The sequence below is a fragment of the Magallana gigas genome, chromosome 4 (genome assembly GCF_963853765.1).
Source record: "Magallana gigas chromosome 4, xbMagGiga1.1, whole genome shotgun sequence".
NCBI lineage: Eukaryota > Metazoa > Mollusca > Bivalvia > Ostreida > Ostreidae > Magallana > Magallana gigas.
This window is the reverse complement of record NC_088856.1, coordinates 358,600-371,492: the sequence shown is the minus strand read 5'-3', so window position 1 is coordinate 371,492 and position 12,893 is coordinate 358,600. Positions and strand designations below refer to the sequence as shown.

Below are 12,893 nucleotides of genomic sequence, written 5' to 3'. Positions count from 1 at the left end.
GTTACAGTTATAAACTTCAAAATGTACATATAACCACCTGATATGAAAAAATAAATCCTGAAAAGCCTACATGTAACACTCATTAATAAGAAATACTTGTAATGAGCCTTTGCTTCAAATGGAGCAAAAAGCAAAGACCAAATTATTGCAGTTATTTTCATGAAATATGAAAAGCCATTGTTTACAAAGCTATGAAATAAAATATGCAATACAACCAAATTTCAACCTACAATGAATACATCGGAAAGAGAATTTTAATTTCAGAAAAAAAGATACAAAATCAGTGAATTGAAATATTCATTATTCAGTTACATACGAAAAAAAGACAGAGATGTGCAATTAATTTAAATTTAGAAAGTTATCATCATCAATTAATACATGTATCCCTATTAGCCAAATAACATCATCAATAATACATGTAGTGCTATTAGTCAAGTAAAATCATCAATTTATACATGTAGCAATAGTGGACAACTATTATCAATTAATACATGTATCACTTTTGGCCAAATAACAACATCAATTCATACATGTAGTGCTATTTGTCAAATAAAATCATTAATTTATACATGTAGCCGTATAAGACATCCATTTTCAATTCATACATTTAACACTGTTAGACAAATACATGTATTACCATCAATTTATACATGTAGCACTAATAACCAAACACCAACAATTCACACATGTAGCACTTATCTTTTAGTCAAATAAAATCATAAATTCATACATGTGGTGCTATTGAACAACCTTTATCATCATTCATACATGTTGCACTAAAAGCTAAATAACATTATTGATTCATACATATATCACTGATAACCAAACAACATCAATTCATACATGAATCACTATTTGCCAAATAACATCATCAATTTAAACATGTAGCAATGTTAGACAACAATGATCATTAATTCATGTATGTACATGTTTCACTATTGGCCAAATAACATCATTAATTCATGTAGCGCTGTTAGCCAAATACATGTAACCTCATCAATTCATACATGTGGCGCTACTAGTCTAAGAACATCATCAATTCAAACGTATAGCACAATTAGCTAGCCAGGTAACACCATCAATTCACACTAGTGCTATAAGTCAACTTTTATCATCAAATCATTCATAAAGTTTACATCCTCAATTGATACACGTAGCGCTATTGGCCAAATAACAATCAATTCATACCTGTAGCGCTATTAGTACAAAAACATTATCAATTCATATATGTGTAGTGCTAATAGAGGACTAACATCATCATTCGTACATGAAATGCTATTATAGAACAGACAACATCAATTCATATATTAATTATGTAATGTTTTTAGCAAACTTACATCATCAATTCCTTCTTGTAGCACTATTAGACAAATAAAATTATCAAAATAACTAACATCATTAATTCATACATGTAGAGCTACTAGCCAACATTCATACATGTAGCACTTTTGGCCAAATAACATCATCAATTCATACAAGTGATGTTAGACAACTCTTATCATCAAATCATAAATGAAGTGCTATTATCTAGCTTACATCCTCAATTGATACATGTTTGTCTATTAATGGCCTAAAATAATCAATTTATACCTGTAGCGCTATTAGAAGACTTACGTCATCAACTCATACACATGTAGTGCTATTAGAGGACTAACATTATATAAATAGTGCCTGTTTGGGAGGGTAACAGTTGAAAATGACACCCCAAGGACACCATTGTCAACCGACGCGAAGCGGAGGTTGACAATGGTTTTCGAGTAGTATTTAACATGAAAATATAATAATATGAATTCATGCATGTATCACAATTCTCTTTGAATACTGAAGTTGATCAAGATTCATAGATGGCTGTGATTTTACAGGGGAGTACTTTCCATATGACAATAATTTCACAGCTTCATTTAAGATTTCATGCTCTGTTCTTTCATCTTTGGACTGATCAGACCCCACAGTTTTCTGAGATGACAGAAGATCAAAATCTGAAAATAAATATATACCGGTATATTCATTAAAATATATGTATTCAAAGTATTAGACTAAACTCAGCTGTTGGATACACACATATATGTACCACTATAATACACATGTAAAGCATTGACAGCTTTCATAACAACTATATGACATTTCAGAAAAAATTATGCATTGTAAAATTTACATATGATAATCATTTCAAGTGGCAGCCAATCTTTGAATGACCTCGATCCCTAAGATGATCACAGTGACTTTTATCTACATTTAGCATTGTCCTTGTGCCTGAATCACATTTAAACTCATTGAACTGTAAAACTGAAATTCAACCATACAGTTCAAGAAACATATATACCACCCATGCGGCAATAATGAAAATTTAAGGGTCAAAAAATTCATATTTGGAATATCTATGATAATCTATGATAATAATGCCAAGTATGCGTCATTAATCATCTTGTACATCATGTAATATTTTTTCACTGTTATACCTCTTGGGTTAGAAAAAGATATATCAGCGTCCATTGCTTCAGAATCTGTAGTTCTCTCTAGTAAACAGCATATTTCTACAAAAGAGTACATTTAATGTATATCTAATATACCGGTAATGTATATGTAGTCTATATATTAACAAAAATATAGCCAAATCTTATTTCTGATTTTCATACACAATATCTAATGTACATATACAAGTATCAATTGGATATCCCAAATGTTGATTAGTTGAACTCTCAATAGACATATTGTATAATAACTAAATATAAAGTGTAGATGATTGAAGATTTTTAACCATTAAAAGACACTGTTATTATCAGTTAATCTAATGTTGTCCAGCTAAATAAGTTTTTAGCATGAATACAAACTATAATGCTACAAATGTATCTTAATGGGACAAATACATTAACCATTTGAAATTCCCTTTGATTTTTAAGACATTTTTATGTATAAACCTGTTTTTCTCTAAAATACTTAAATGAAAGATCCAGGCCTGGCGTGCCCCCCCCCTAAATATCTTTGGACAACATTTGTTCTTACATGTAGTACTCCTCAACTCCTTTGTATTTATATTTTCTGTTTCATATGTAATGTACAACAAAGTTTTATGAGTTGAATACATCATAATAATTCAGTCAATCAATTGTGTAAAAAACACACCTTTCAACTCCTCCTTCAGATCTGTATTAATCTTGACACAGTTTTCTCTCAATGCGTTTTCTGCGAACACCTATTAATGGTAAAATTCCAAACATCTGATCATTCTGATGTGTCCATTATGCATTAATTTCCCCGTAAACGTTGGTTCATTTAACAGAGTTTTTGTTCATAATCAAAACAATAATTTATCAGTGACAACAGGTAAGGAAATTGAGATCAAGCATGGGTTTATAAAAGCACTAATTCATTCCTTGAATAATAAAAATAGGTTTTCAAATTTGTATGAGTATTTCAACAAGTAAATTTTAAGTTTAGAACACTATACCACTATAAAAACTGAACTGTATATCTTTTCCATAGATATCTAATCAAATTGGGAGGGGGGCAGTTTTAATCTGATATTGATGTGCATTTATTTTATGCATATACATACATGTAGTTTGTCCTATCAATATTTACTGGTACACATAAGAGTACTGTTATATAAATATTTTTGGTTTGTTAAGAATTATGTCATTGGGTAAAGGCAATTTTTTCTTACCAGAACCAGTTGGAAAATGTGTGCTCAGCTTCATCCATATCTCTCGGCTTTGAATGAATGTAATTCCACTCGCGATTATGCCAGATTGAGATTGTTTATGTAGTGAATGACATCATGTTCTCCTTTTCCTTTTCCACTGAATTCCATATTCCTGCCTGTGTTTAGCACATGTACGCCCGCTGAAAATTGACAGCCTCAACCCATGCAGACAGCCTCAACCCATGCACACCAGCACGATGATTCTGGTATTTGTACAAAATCTGACTCAGAGGTACATTTAAAAAATCTCAAGTGTGCTGAAGTGTTTTTCTTACAATCCTAAAGTATATTATCTGCTTTCTCTTTACAATTTTCACCAAAACTACATTTCAAACCATCCATTTTGTTGACATCTGGCTTTCTCCAATCATTCTTCTTTATCTTCTTTACACGAGAGTTCCACAAAGGGAGATAATTTAATTTGTAAAAATCCCGAATTTAAACACCGGAATATAAGCTTAATATTTATTTGCAACCAAATTCCCTTTCAAATATATTTTTTATGGATAATTCTATTGTTTGAACCAAGAAACTCTAAATTTAAAACGTTTCTTGAGGTTTTATATCCTACTAAGAGAAGTAGTGTGTTTTGGACATTACCTATCTTATTATAATATTTGATCATCTAGCTTAAAATCAACGAATGAATTAAAAAATATGTGTGCACCAAATCAAAGGTATTTGTATCAGATGTTATGTGAATCTGACTCCATGTATGATTAAACTCTATTTAATACTTAAATGACTCTATGAAATTAGCCTTATTCATGCATGAAATTTATTATGAATAATGAGCTAAAAATAGAAATGGTCTTATCTGGGGGATTTCAGTGGTGCAGATAAATTTAACCATGAAAATTTGATAAAATAGACAATATACTTTAGATATATCCAGATAAACTATGAAAATTAATCTACACCCTTCATTATAAAATTTTGATTTTGCATGGTTCTATCGTAGACTGCCTCTTAAGAGGAGAAATAATTGCACAATCCGATACTTTTTCTGAATCTGTGCTGTCGTTAAACAATGCACTTAAATTAAACACGTGATTGTTAACTTCTGTTGAATTATATGTACTGGTATTTCTTAGTTCAGAAACGTGTTTATATTTCTGATTTTCAGTTCCTTCATTTTTCTCACGTTTACACTGTCTGCAGTTCACCTCACAAGAAACACGTGACAATGCATCTGCATTTCCATGTCGTTTTCCGGCTCTGTGTTCAATCTTAAATATGTACGGTCCAAGTCTCTGAAGCCACCGCGCAATTTGTCCATCCGGTTCTCGGAATTTATGGAGCCATACTAATGATCCATGGTCTGTTCTTAGCAAAAACTCTCGCCCAAGTAAGTAGTGTTTAAAATGTTGAACGAAATACACAACAGCCAGCATTTCTTTCCGAGTTACACAATAATTTCTTTCAGAATTATTCAACACACGGCTTCCGTAAGAAATCACAACTTCTCTTCCATTTTGAATTTGCGATAGCACAGCGCCTATAGCGTCATTACTAGCATCAGTATCTAGTATGAAGTCACCAGCAGTCACATCGGGATATCCAAGAATAGGTGCAGATTTTATTTCTGTTTCAAAGTTTCAAATGCTGCATCACATTCATGCGTCCAATTCCATTCTTGATTTTTCCCAGTAAGGATATGTAGGCATTTTGCTATTTTAGCAAAGTCTTTTATGAATCTCCGGTAGTAGGCTGCTAGTCCCAGAAAACTTCTAAGCTTTGTCACATTATCCGGCGTTCTCCAATTCTTAACAGCTTCAATTTTTGAAGGATCCGTTTTAATACCCTCCTTTGAAACGATGTGTCCAAGAAAACTTACTTCTCGCCGGAAAAAGTTGCATTTCTTTGCTTTAAGTTTCCGGTTTACACTCTGTAATCTATCTAATGCTAAACTAAGATTCTCTAAGTGTTCATCAAAAGTACGGCTGTACACAATAATGTCATCCAAATATAGCACTGTTATATTCCATTGTAATCCGTTCAACGCATGTTCTATCACTCTTTGAGATGTCGCTGGTGCGTTACATAATCCGAATGGCATTACTGTATAATGGTAAAGTCCACCACGTGGTGTAGCAAACGCTGTTTTCTCTTTATCCTTCTCACTCATAGGAATTTGATGGTATGCCATATTGAGATCTAATGACGAAAACCATGTTGATCCAGAGAGGGCATCGAGATCATCTGCCACCCGAGGTATCGGATATGCATCTTTGATGGTATTCGCATTTAATTTCCGATAATCAACACAAAGCCTCCAGCTTTTGTCCTTTTTCTGCACCAACACGATAGGAGCTGACCAGGGACTGTTGGATTTCTCAATTAATCCTTGATCCTCTAACTTCTTGATCTCCTTGTCCATTATCTCCCTCTTAAAAATAGGAACTCGGCGGACTGCTTCCTTAAAAGGTATCTCCTCCTTCAGCTTAATACGATGCTCACCAATCGTTGCACGCTCCACTAGTTTGTTTGGATCCGCAAATGCATTCACACGAGCTAAGAGAAAGTCTTTAAACTTTGCCGCTTGCTCTTCAGTTAAATTTTCACATGCTTCCTTATAAACCTGTTCAAGATGCTCTGGTATATCGGCGCCTCCTGACATTACGCTATATACTTCCGGAATCTCCACAGTTGATACATTTTCCACAGGATCAAACACTGCTATCTCAGTACGTTTCTGTACATACACGTCACGATCACATGGATTAAATACACGCACATATATATGATTTTCACCACATGTAGATTTCACTACTTCTCGTGCAACCGCTAATCCATGGTTAAGTACAAATGTTTTTAGAGGTAACAAAATCCCATCACTAGTATCTACACTACTGTTAAATGTAGCTTTTAAAACACTCTCATGATGCGCTGGTACGACATTATCCTCCACGCTAACAATAGAATATCCCCGCAATACTCCATCAGCATCTGCTTTAAGGTGGCACACATTAAAACAATAATCCCATTGACAGTGAAATTTGCTAATAAAATCTTGGCCAAGTAAATTTGATTTTACGTCTGCCACAAACACACGAAATATTACTTGAAATTCTGGAAAGGATAACAACATTTTTGCAGTTCCAATGACTTTAAGTTTTCTTCCGTCGGCTGTAGTAAATTGCTTTTTAGCGCGCTCCAGCACAGGTCTATGTTCTGGAAGAATGCTCCTATAAACATCTTCTGTTATGAACGTGTTCATTGCACCCGTGTCAAATCTCCACTCTAACGATGTGCCTTCCACTAAGCCATCTAACCTCATTCCCTGCTTTCCTCTGATTTCCATAATTTGACATTTTTCATCGTTAGAATCATAATTCAAGTGCAAATTTTCAACATCTGTTTGCGTTGACACTGCAGATATTTCTTCACTGCTATCATCACGATGTTGTAATTCTCCTGTACTAGGCCGCTTCACTAAATGCTGTGCCGACACATGGCCTACTGCCTCGACACCCTTACATTTAAAGATTTCTCATTAGTGATTTTCCGCTTTGGACAGTCTTTGTACAAATGCATAACAGAATTACATCCGAAGCACTTTTTCGCTATCCTTCTCTTTTCTTCTGACTCCGCGCGGTATGGTTTCTTAGTAACTGGAACTTCGGCATTCCTGGGGAATTCACTAACTCCGTAAACTGGTCTAATAGGGTTGTTTTCCTTGCTTCTTAAATTCCTATTCTCCGTCATTTGAATGCACTCCTCCTGCATCGCCGCAGTCACCGCTTCCTGTAAGCTCTTTGGTCTAGTGCGCTTTACAGCCAACCGGAAATCGTTATCAGCATTACAGTTGTCCATAAAAGTTTTAAGGCTAGCTTCTTCCACATAGTCGCGATTTCCGGGATGAGCTCTTCTATATAAGTCAGCAATAGCTTGGGCAAAGTCCCTGAACGATTCTGTAGGCAGCTTCCTTCGCATTTTTGCCTCAACTATGTAACTCTCTTTCATCGCAGTATGTCCGAATCTAGTGTCCATCTGCAGTTTTAGCTGGTTATAGTCCTGTAAAATACTGTCCGGTAATCCGTATGCGAACGCTTCCGCTTGTCCACGGAAAGTAGTGATGAGAACTCTGCGCCTCATATCAATAGACCAGTTATTTAATGTCGCAACATTCTCAAAATATCGCACAAATTCACTCCACACTTCTGTTCCTTCTCCTTTAAACGTGCGCTTGACGTGAAGGTTTAATCCTGATCCTGTCAATCCAACCTCCTCATTATAACTCGCGGTATCCTGATCTGAAGTTCTTCCAGTTAAAGTATTTCGCATCATATTAGGTATCCGGGCAGTCCTTCTCTTTGTAGACTGATACAATTTCCACAAAATTGCACACACAATTATGCCCAAAAATATTATCGATATATTTCCTAGCGCTTCATGAGTCAAACGTAACAACAGTTTTTGCGGAGAATAACGAAACACGCTTAACACAGTCAATACTAATGCAGATATTCCACATGTCCAATACATAAGTCCTGAATACCATGAACTCTCATGCTCCACCTCAGTGCAGTTCTCTCTGTTCGCAAATATCTCCTGAACAGGGGGCGAATTGGTGACAACAGGAGTCGGTAATTCATTTTCAAAATCCTGTATCAGATTCTGTCTTACAGAAGTTCTTGGTCTTGGCGTAGTTTGTGGTACATTAGTAGGCGTACTATTCGTGAAATCCATCTTAGCTGGAGATTATATAGTGCGGTCACCACCTTGAAATATCTTTAGAAAAAGAGCACAATGCACTAAAAACACAAATGTCACAAACGGATCCAGTTTGAAAATTAATAGTTTACGATTTCCTCCGGAAATGCTTTCACTCTGCATTTGCAGCACGGGCACCGGTAGAAGAAAATATCTTTATTTCCTCGCTTGGCGCAGTTGAAATTGTCCTTACGGTTAAACATTAAATAACAACTTGGACACTCTTTGTGAGCAAATAGGTCCATTTGTCCCACAACCACACGATGTCCATTTTCATCAAAATCAATCACATTAACAAACCGCTGTCTTTGCACAGAATTTCCCGGATTTAATTCCATTGTCACAAAATGTTAATATCCAGCATAGAATAGTTCACAAAAGTTCACAATTAATATCCGTAACCCGTAAAAAGTATAATGATCCCACCGCTGCCACCAGTTGTAGCGCCGTCGAGCGGTAAACGGCTCTATACTATGAAATCCACAGGTAATTAACTCATATTTTAACTAATTCCTTGAGATAATAATGCTCCAACCTCTAAAGCATACGCTTTAGTTTAATAGAAACACAAAGTAGAATTATTAACAGTTTATTCACATTACGATAAAAATCCAAAGTTTCACAAATAAAATATCAAAACATCACTGGCTGAACTGCACATGTATCTCCCGCAATAGAAAAATAGTAAGACTCCCCGTAATTTGTACCCGTCCTATATATACATAATATGCATTGCTCGCGAGGAGCAATCTTTCTAAACGGGGTCAATTACGTAATGACATTGCTCGCGGAGAGCAATGATAAATAACTTACGTAATAATTAAAACAGAAGAATAATATAATTTTAAAATACCGTTACATCAGTATTATTTATTTGTTTTAAATATCAATTTAACTATTTTGAATTCAATACAATACTGAAGGCATGTGATATTGAAAATTAGAACTGGTTTTATTTTGAGGGGAAAGTAAAAGGTCCAGAATAACATGGCATTACTGCATTTGTGGGAAGGGGTTTTTAATCTCAACATTGCCAGATAAAAGTATGCAAATCAAATGCTAGGTTTATAGAAACGTTTGGCCTGAACATATTCGTCTTAAATTTCTTTAAATACACTCACGATTTGACGAAAAATTGTTTTAATGCATCTTTTTTTCGTGACCTCTAAATAGCACTGAATATAAAGACAATGATGCGTTTTATTTGTAGTTTTTATGACTTACCTGCACCTATCTATCCATTTCTTCCTTTCCCTAACATCAGTTGGGAATCTAAACAAACTGCATGTCTGCTTTCCGCCAGTACGATGCGTACAACCGATTGCGAAACAATACACCATTGCACAGGAATGTCGCTACGAACGCTGATGTACCCGGAAGTTGGAAAACGAAAGTGAAAGTAAACGAGACTTACAGACCCTATAGCTTTTGAGAAGAAGATTTTTAAAGATTTTCTCTATATATTCCTATATATGTAAAACTTGATCTCCCAATTGTGGCCCCACCCTACCCCCAGGGACCATGATTTGAACAAACTTAAATCTACACTATCTGAGGATGCTTCCATATTAATTTGAGCTTTGCTTGCCTACTAGTTTTTGAGGCCTAATAGTTTTTGAGAAGAAGATTTTTAAAAATTTTCTCTATATATTCCTATGTAAAACATGATTCCCCTTTTGTGGCCCCACCCTACCCCCGGGCACCATGATTTGAACAAACTTGAATCTACACGACCTGAGGATGCTTCCATTTTAATTTGAGCTTTCCTTGCCTAATAGTTTTTGAGAAGAAGATTTTTAACGAGTTTCTCTATACACTCCTATGTAAAACTTGATCCCCCTATTGTGGTCCCACCCTACCCCCAGGAACCATGATTTGAACAAACTTGAATGAACACTACCTGAGAATGCTTTCACTCAAATTTCGGCTTTCCTGGCCCAATAGTTTTTGAGAAAAAGATTTTTAAACATTTCCTCTATATATTCCTCTGTAAAAATTCATTCCCCCATTATGACCCTACCCTACCACCAGGGACTATGATTTGAACAAACTTGAATCTACACTACCTGAGGATGCTTCAACTTAAATTTTAGCTTTTCTGGCCTGATAGTTTTTGAGAATTTTTTTTTTTAAAGATTTTCTCTAGATATTCCTATGTAAAACTTGATCCCCCAATTGTGGCCCCACCCTACCCCCAGTGACCATGATTTGAACAAACTTAAATCTACACTATCTGAGGATGCTTCCATATTAATTTGAGCTTTGCTTGCCTACTAGTTTTTGAGGCCTAATAGTTTTTGAGAAGAAGATTTTTAAAAATTTTCTCTATATATTCCTATGTAAAACATGATTCCCCTTTTGTGGCCCCACCCTACCCCCGGGCACCATGATTTGAACAAACTTGAATCTACACGACCTGAGGATGCTTCCATTTTAATTTGAGCTTTCCTTGCCTAATAGTTTTTGAGAAGAAGATTTTTAACGAGTTTCTCTATACACTCCTATGTAAAACTTGATCCCCCTATTGTGGTCCCACCCTACCCCCAGGAACCATGATTTGAACAAACTTGAATGAACACTACCTGAGAATGCTTTCACTCAAATTTCGGCTTTCCTGGCCCAATAGTTTTTGAGAAAAAGATTTTTAAACATTTCCTCTATATATTCCTCTGTAAAAATTCATTCCCCCATTATGACCCTACCCTACCACCAGGGACTATGATTTGAACAAACTTGAATCTACACTACCTGAGGATGCTTCAACTTAAATTTTAGCTTTTCTGGCCTGATAGTTTTTGAGAATTTTTTTTTTTAAAGATTTTCTCTAGATATTCCTATGTAAAACTTGATCCCCCAATTGTGGCCCCACCCTACCCCCAGTGACCATGATTTGAACAAATTTGAATCTACACTATCTGAGGATGCTCCCATTTAAATTTGAGCTTTGCTGGCCTGATAGTTTTTGAGAAGAAAATTTTTAAAGATTTTCTCTATATATTCCTATGTAAAACTTGATCCCCCTATTGTGGCCCCTCCCTACCCCCGGGGACCATGATTTGAACAAACTTGAATCTACACTACCTGACGATGCCTCCGCACAAGTTTAAGCTTTTCAGGCCGAATAGTTTTTGAAAAGAAGATTTTTGAAAAACACATAAAATTTTCAAAAATTCTCAGTTATCTCCCCTTTAAAGAGGGCGTGGCCCTTTATTTGAACAAACTTGAGGTCTCGTCACCTAGTGGTGCTTTGTGCCAAATTTGGTTGAAATCTGTCCAGTGGTTCTTGAAAAGAGGATGAAAATGTGAAAAGTTTACAACAACGACGACGACAACGACAGACAACGGACACATTGCTCAGGTGAGCTAAAAAGTACTGTATTTTAACAGAATATAGAATATTTTGAATATGAACACCATAATTTCATCTTTATAAACCGTCAACAAATTTAATTTTGAAATAAATTTGGGGAAAGCCGTTCGTAAACTCCTTGTCTAGTTTTATATTTTTAACGTAATTATTAAAATGTTAATGTATCTTCTTCTTCTTCAGAATACTGAGTAGGGATCTTCAAAGAGCATTAACACATATACAAAGAAAGAGTTGTATTAAAATAATTTAATGCAACTGAAAAACTTTGAATGCCATCATTACTTGCTATTGAGGTCGCATTATAACGTAACCTTGTTTATAAATCAAGCCACCTTCCTAGCTACTATTATGCAACATCAATAGATCGAGGTCAGTTCTTGGAGCATCTTCTTATGATTGAGGTCAGTTCATCGAGGTCAGCTGCATTTCTGAATGAATCTTTCTATCGAAATTCTTACGCGTTAGACAAAATGTGCATTCTTGAATTCACTGGTCGAACTGTATTTTATGTATGTTTGCAGCTCTTAAGGTAAATGAATTGAAATAAAACTGAGTAAAATGTTATATAAATACTAAACCAAACTTCAAGTTTTTATAAGAACTACTTATGCAAGCGAAATGTGTGCGCACTTGGAAGCATTTGCCGGATGCCTCATATGGACACAATAGTGATCGGCCGAAGCCGATTACAAAAAGAAATCGCGCGTTGCCATAACAAATATTATTATACTTTCATGTTAAATACTGAAATCTGATTGGTTTAGACGCAGTTGGTAATCTGTTCTATTACCCTCAGCGTTAGCAACACACTTGGCAACGGGTAACACAAAGAATTGTTACATGCGCGGGAATTATGCGCGTACGGTTCGCCGTAGAATTCATTTCATTTCTATATAAAAGCAGTAAAATTTTCTTTAAAATTAAGACATTCAGTATAATAAAATAATTAGTGCCTGTTTGGGAGATTCGCGTCGGTTGACAATGGCTTTCTCCGGGGGTTTCAATTTCAACAGTTACCCTCCCAAACAGGCACTATTTATATAATATTACCCCCGCCATTTTACGACATGCAAAATTTTGACAGATTTTGAGGCAAACTTATAT

At 35.3% G+C, this 12,893-nt stretch overlaps 1 protein-coding gene and 1 long non-coding RNA gene across 2 annotated transcripts in view; both read right to left on the bottom strand.

The window, feature by feature from the left end:
- The window catches only part of LOC136274309 (interferon-induced protein 44-like), a 110,960-nt gene that overhangs the window by 45,108 nt on the left and 52,959 nt on the right, over nt 1–12,893 (bottom strand). The gene's annotated exons all lie outside the window — the stretch shown is intronic.
- LOC117689209 (uncharacterized) lies at nt 1,390–3,863 on the bottom strand. Its single transcript, XR_004601519.2, has 4 exons — nt 3,665–3,863; nt 3,124–3,193; nt 2,460–2,534; nt 1,390–1,979 (listed from the first exon to the last, which is right to left on the bottom strand). It is a non-coding gene; the product is annotated as an uncharacterized lncRNA (long non-coding RNA).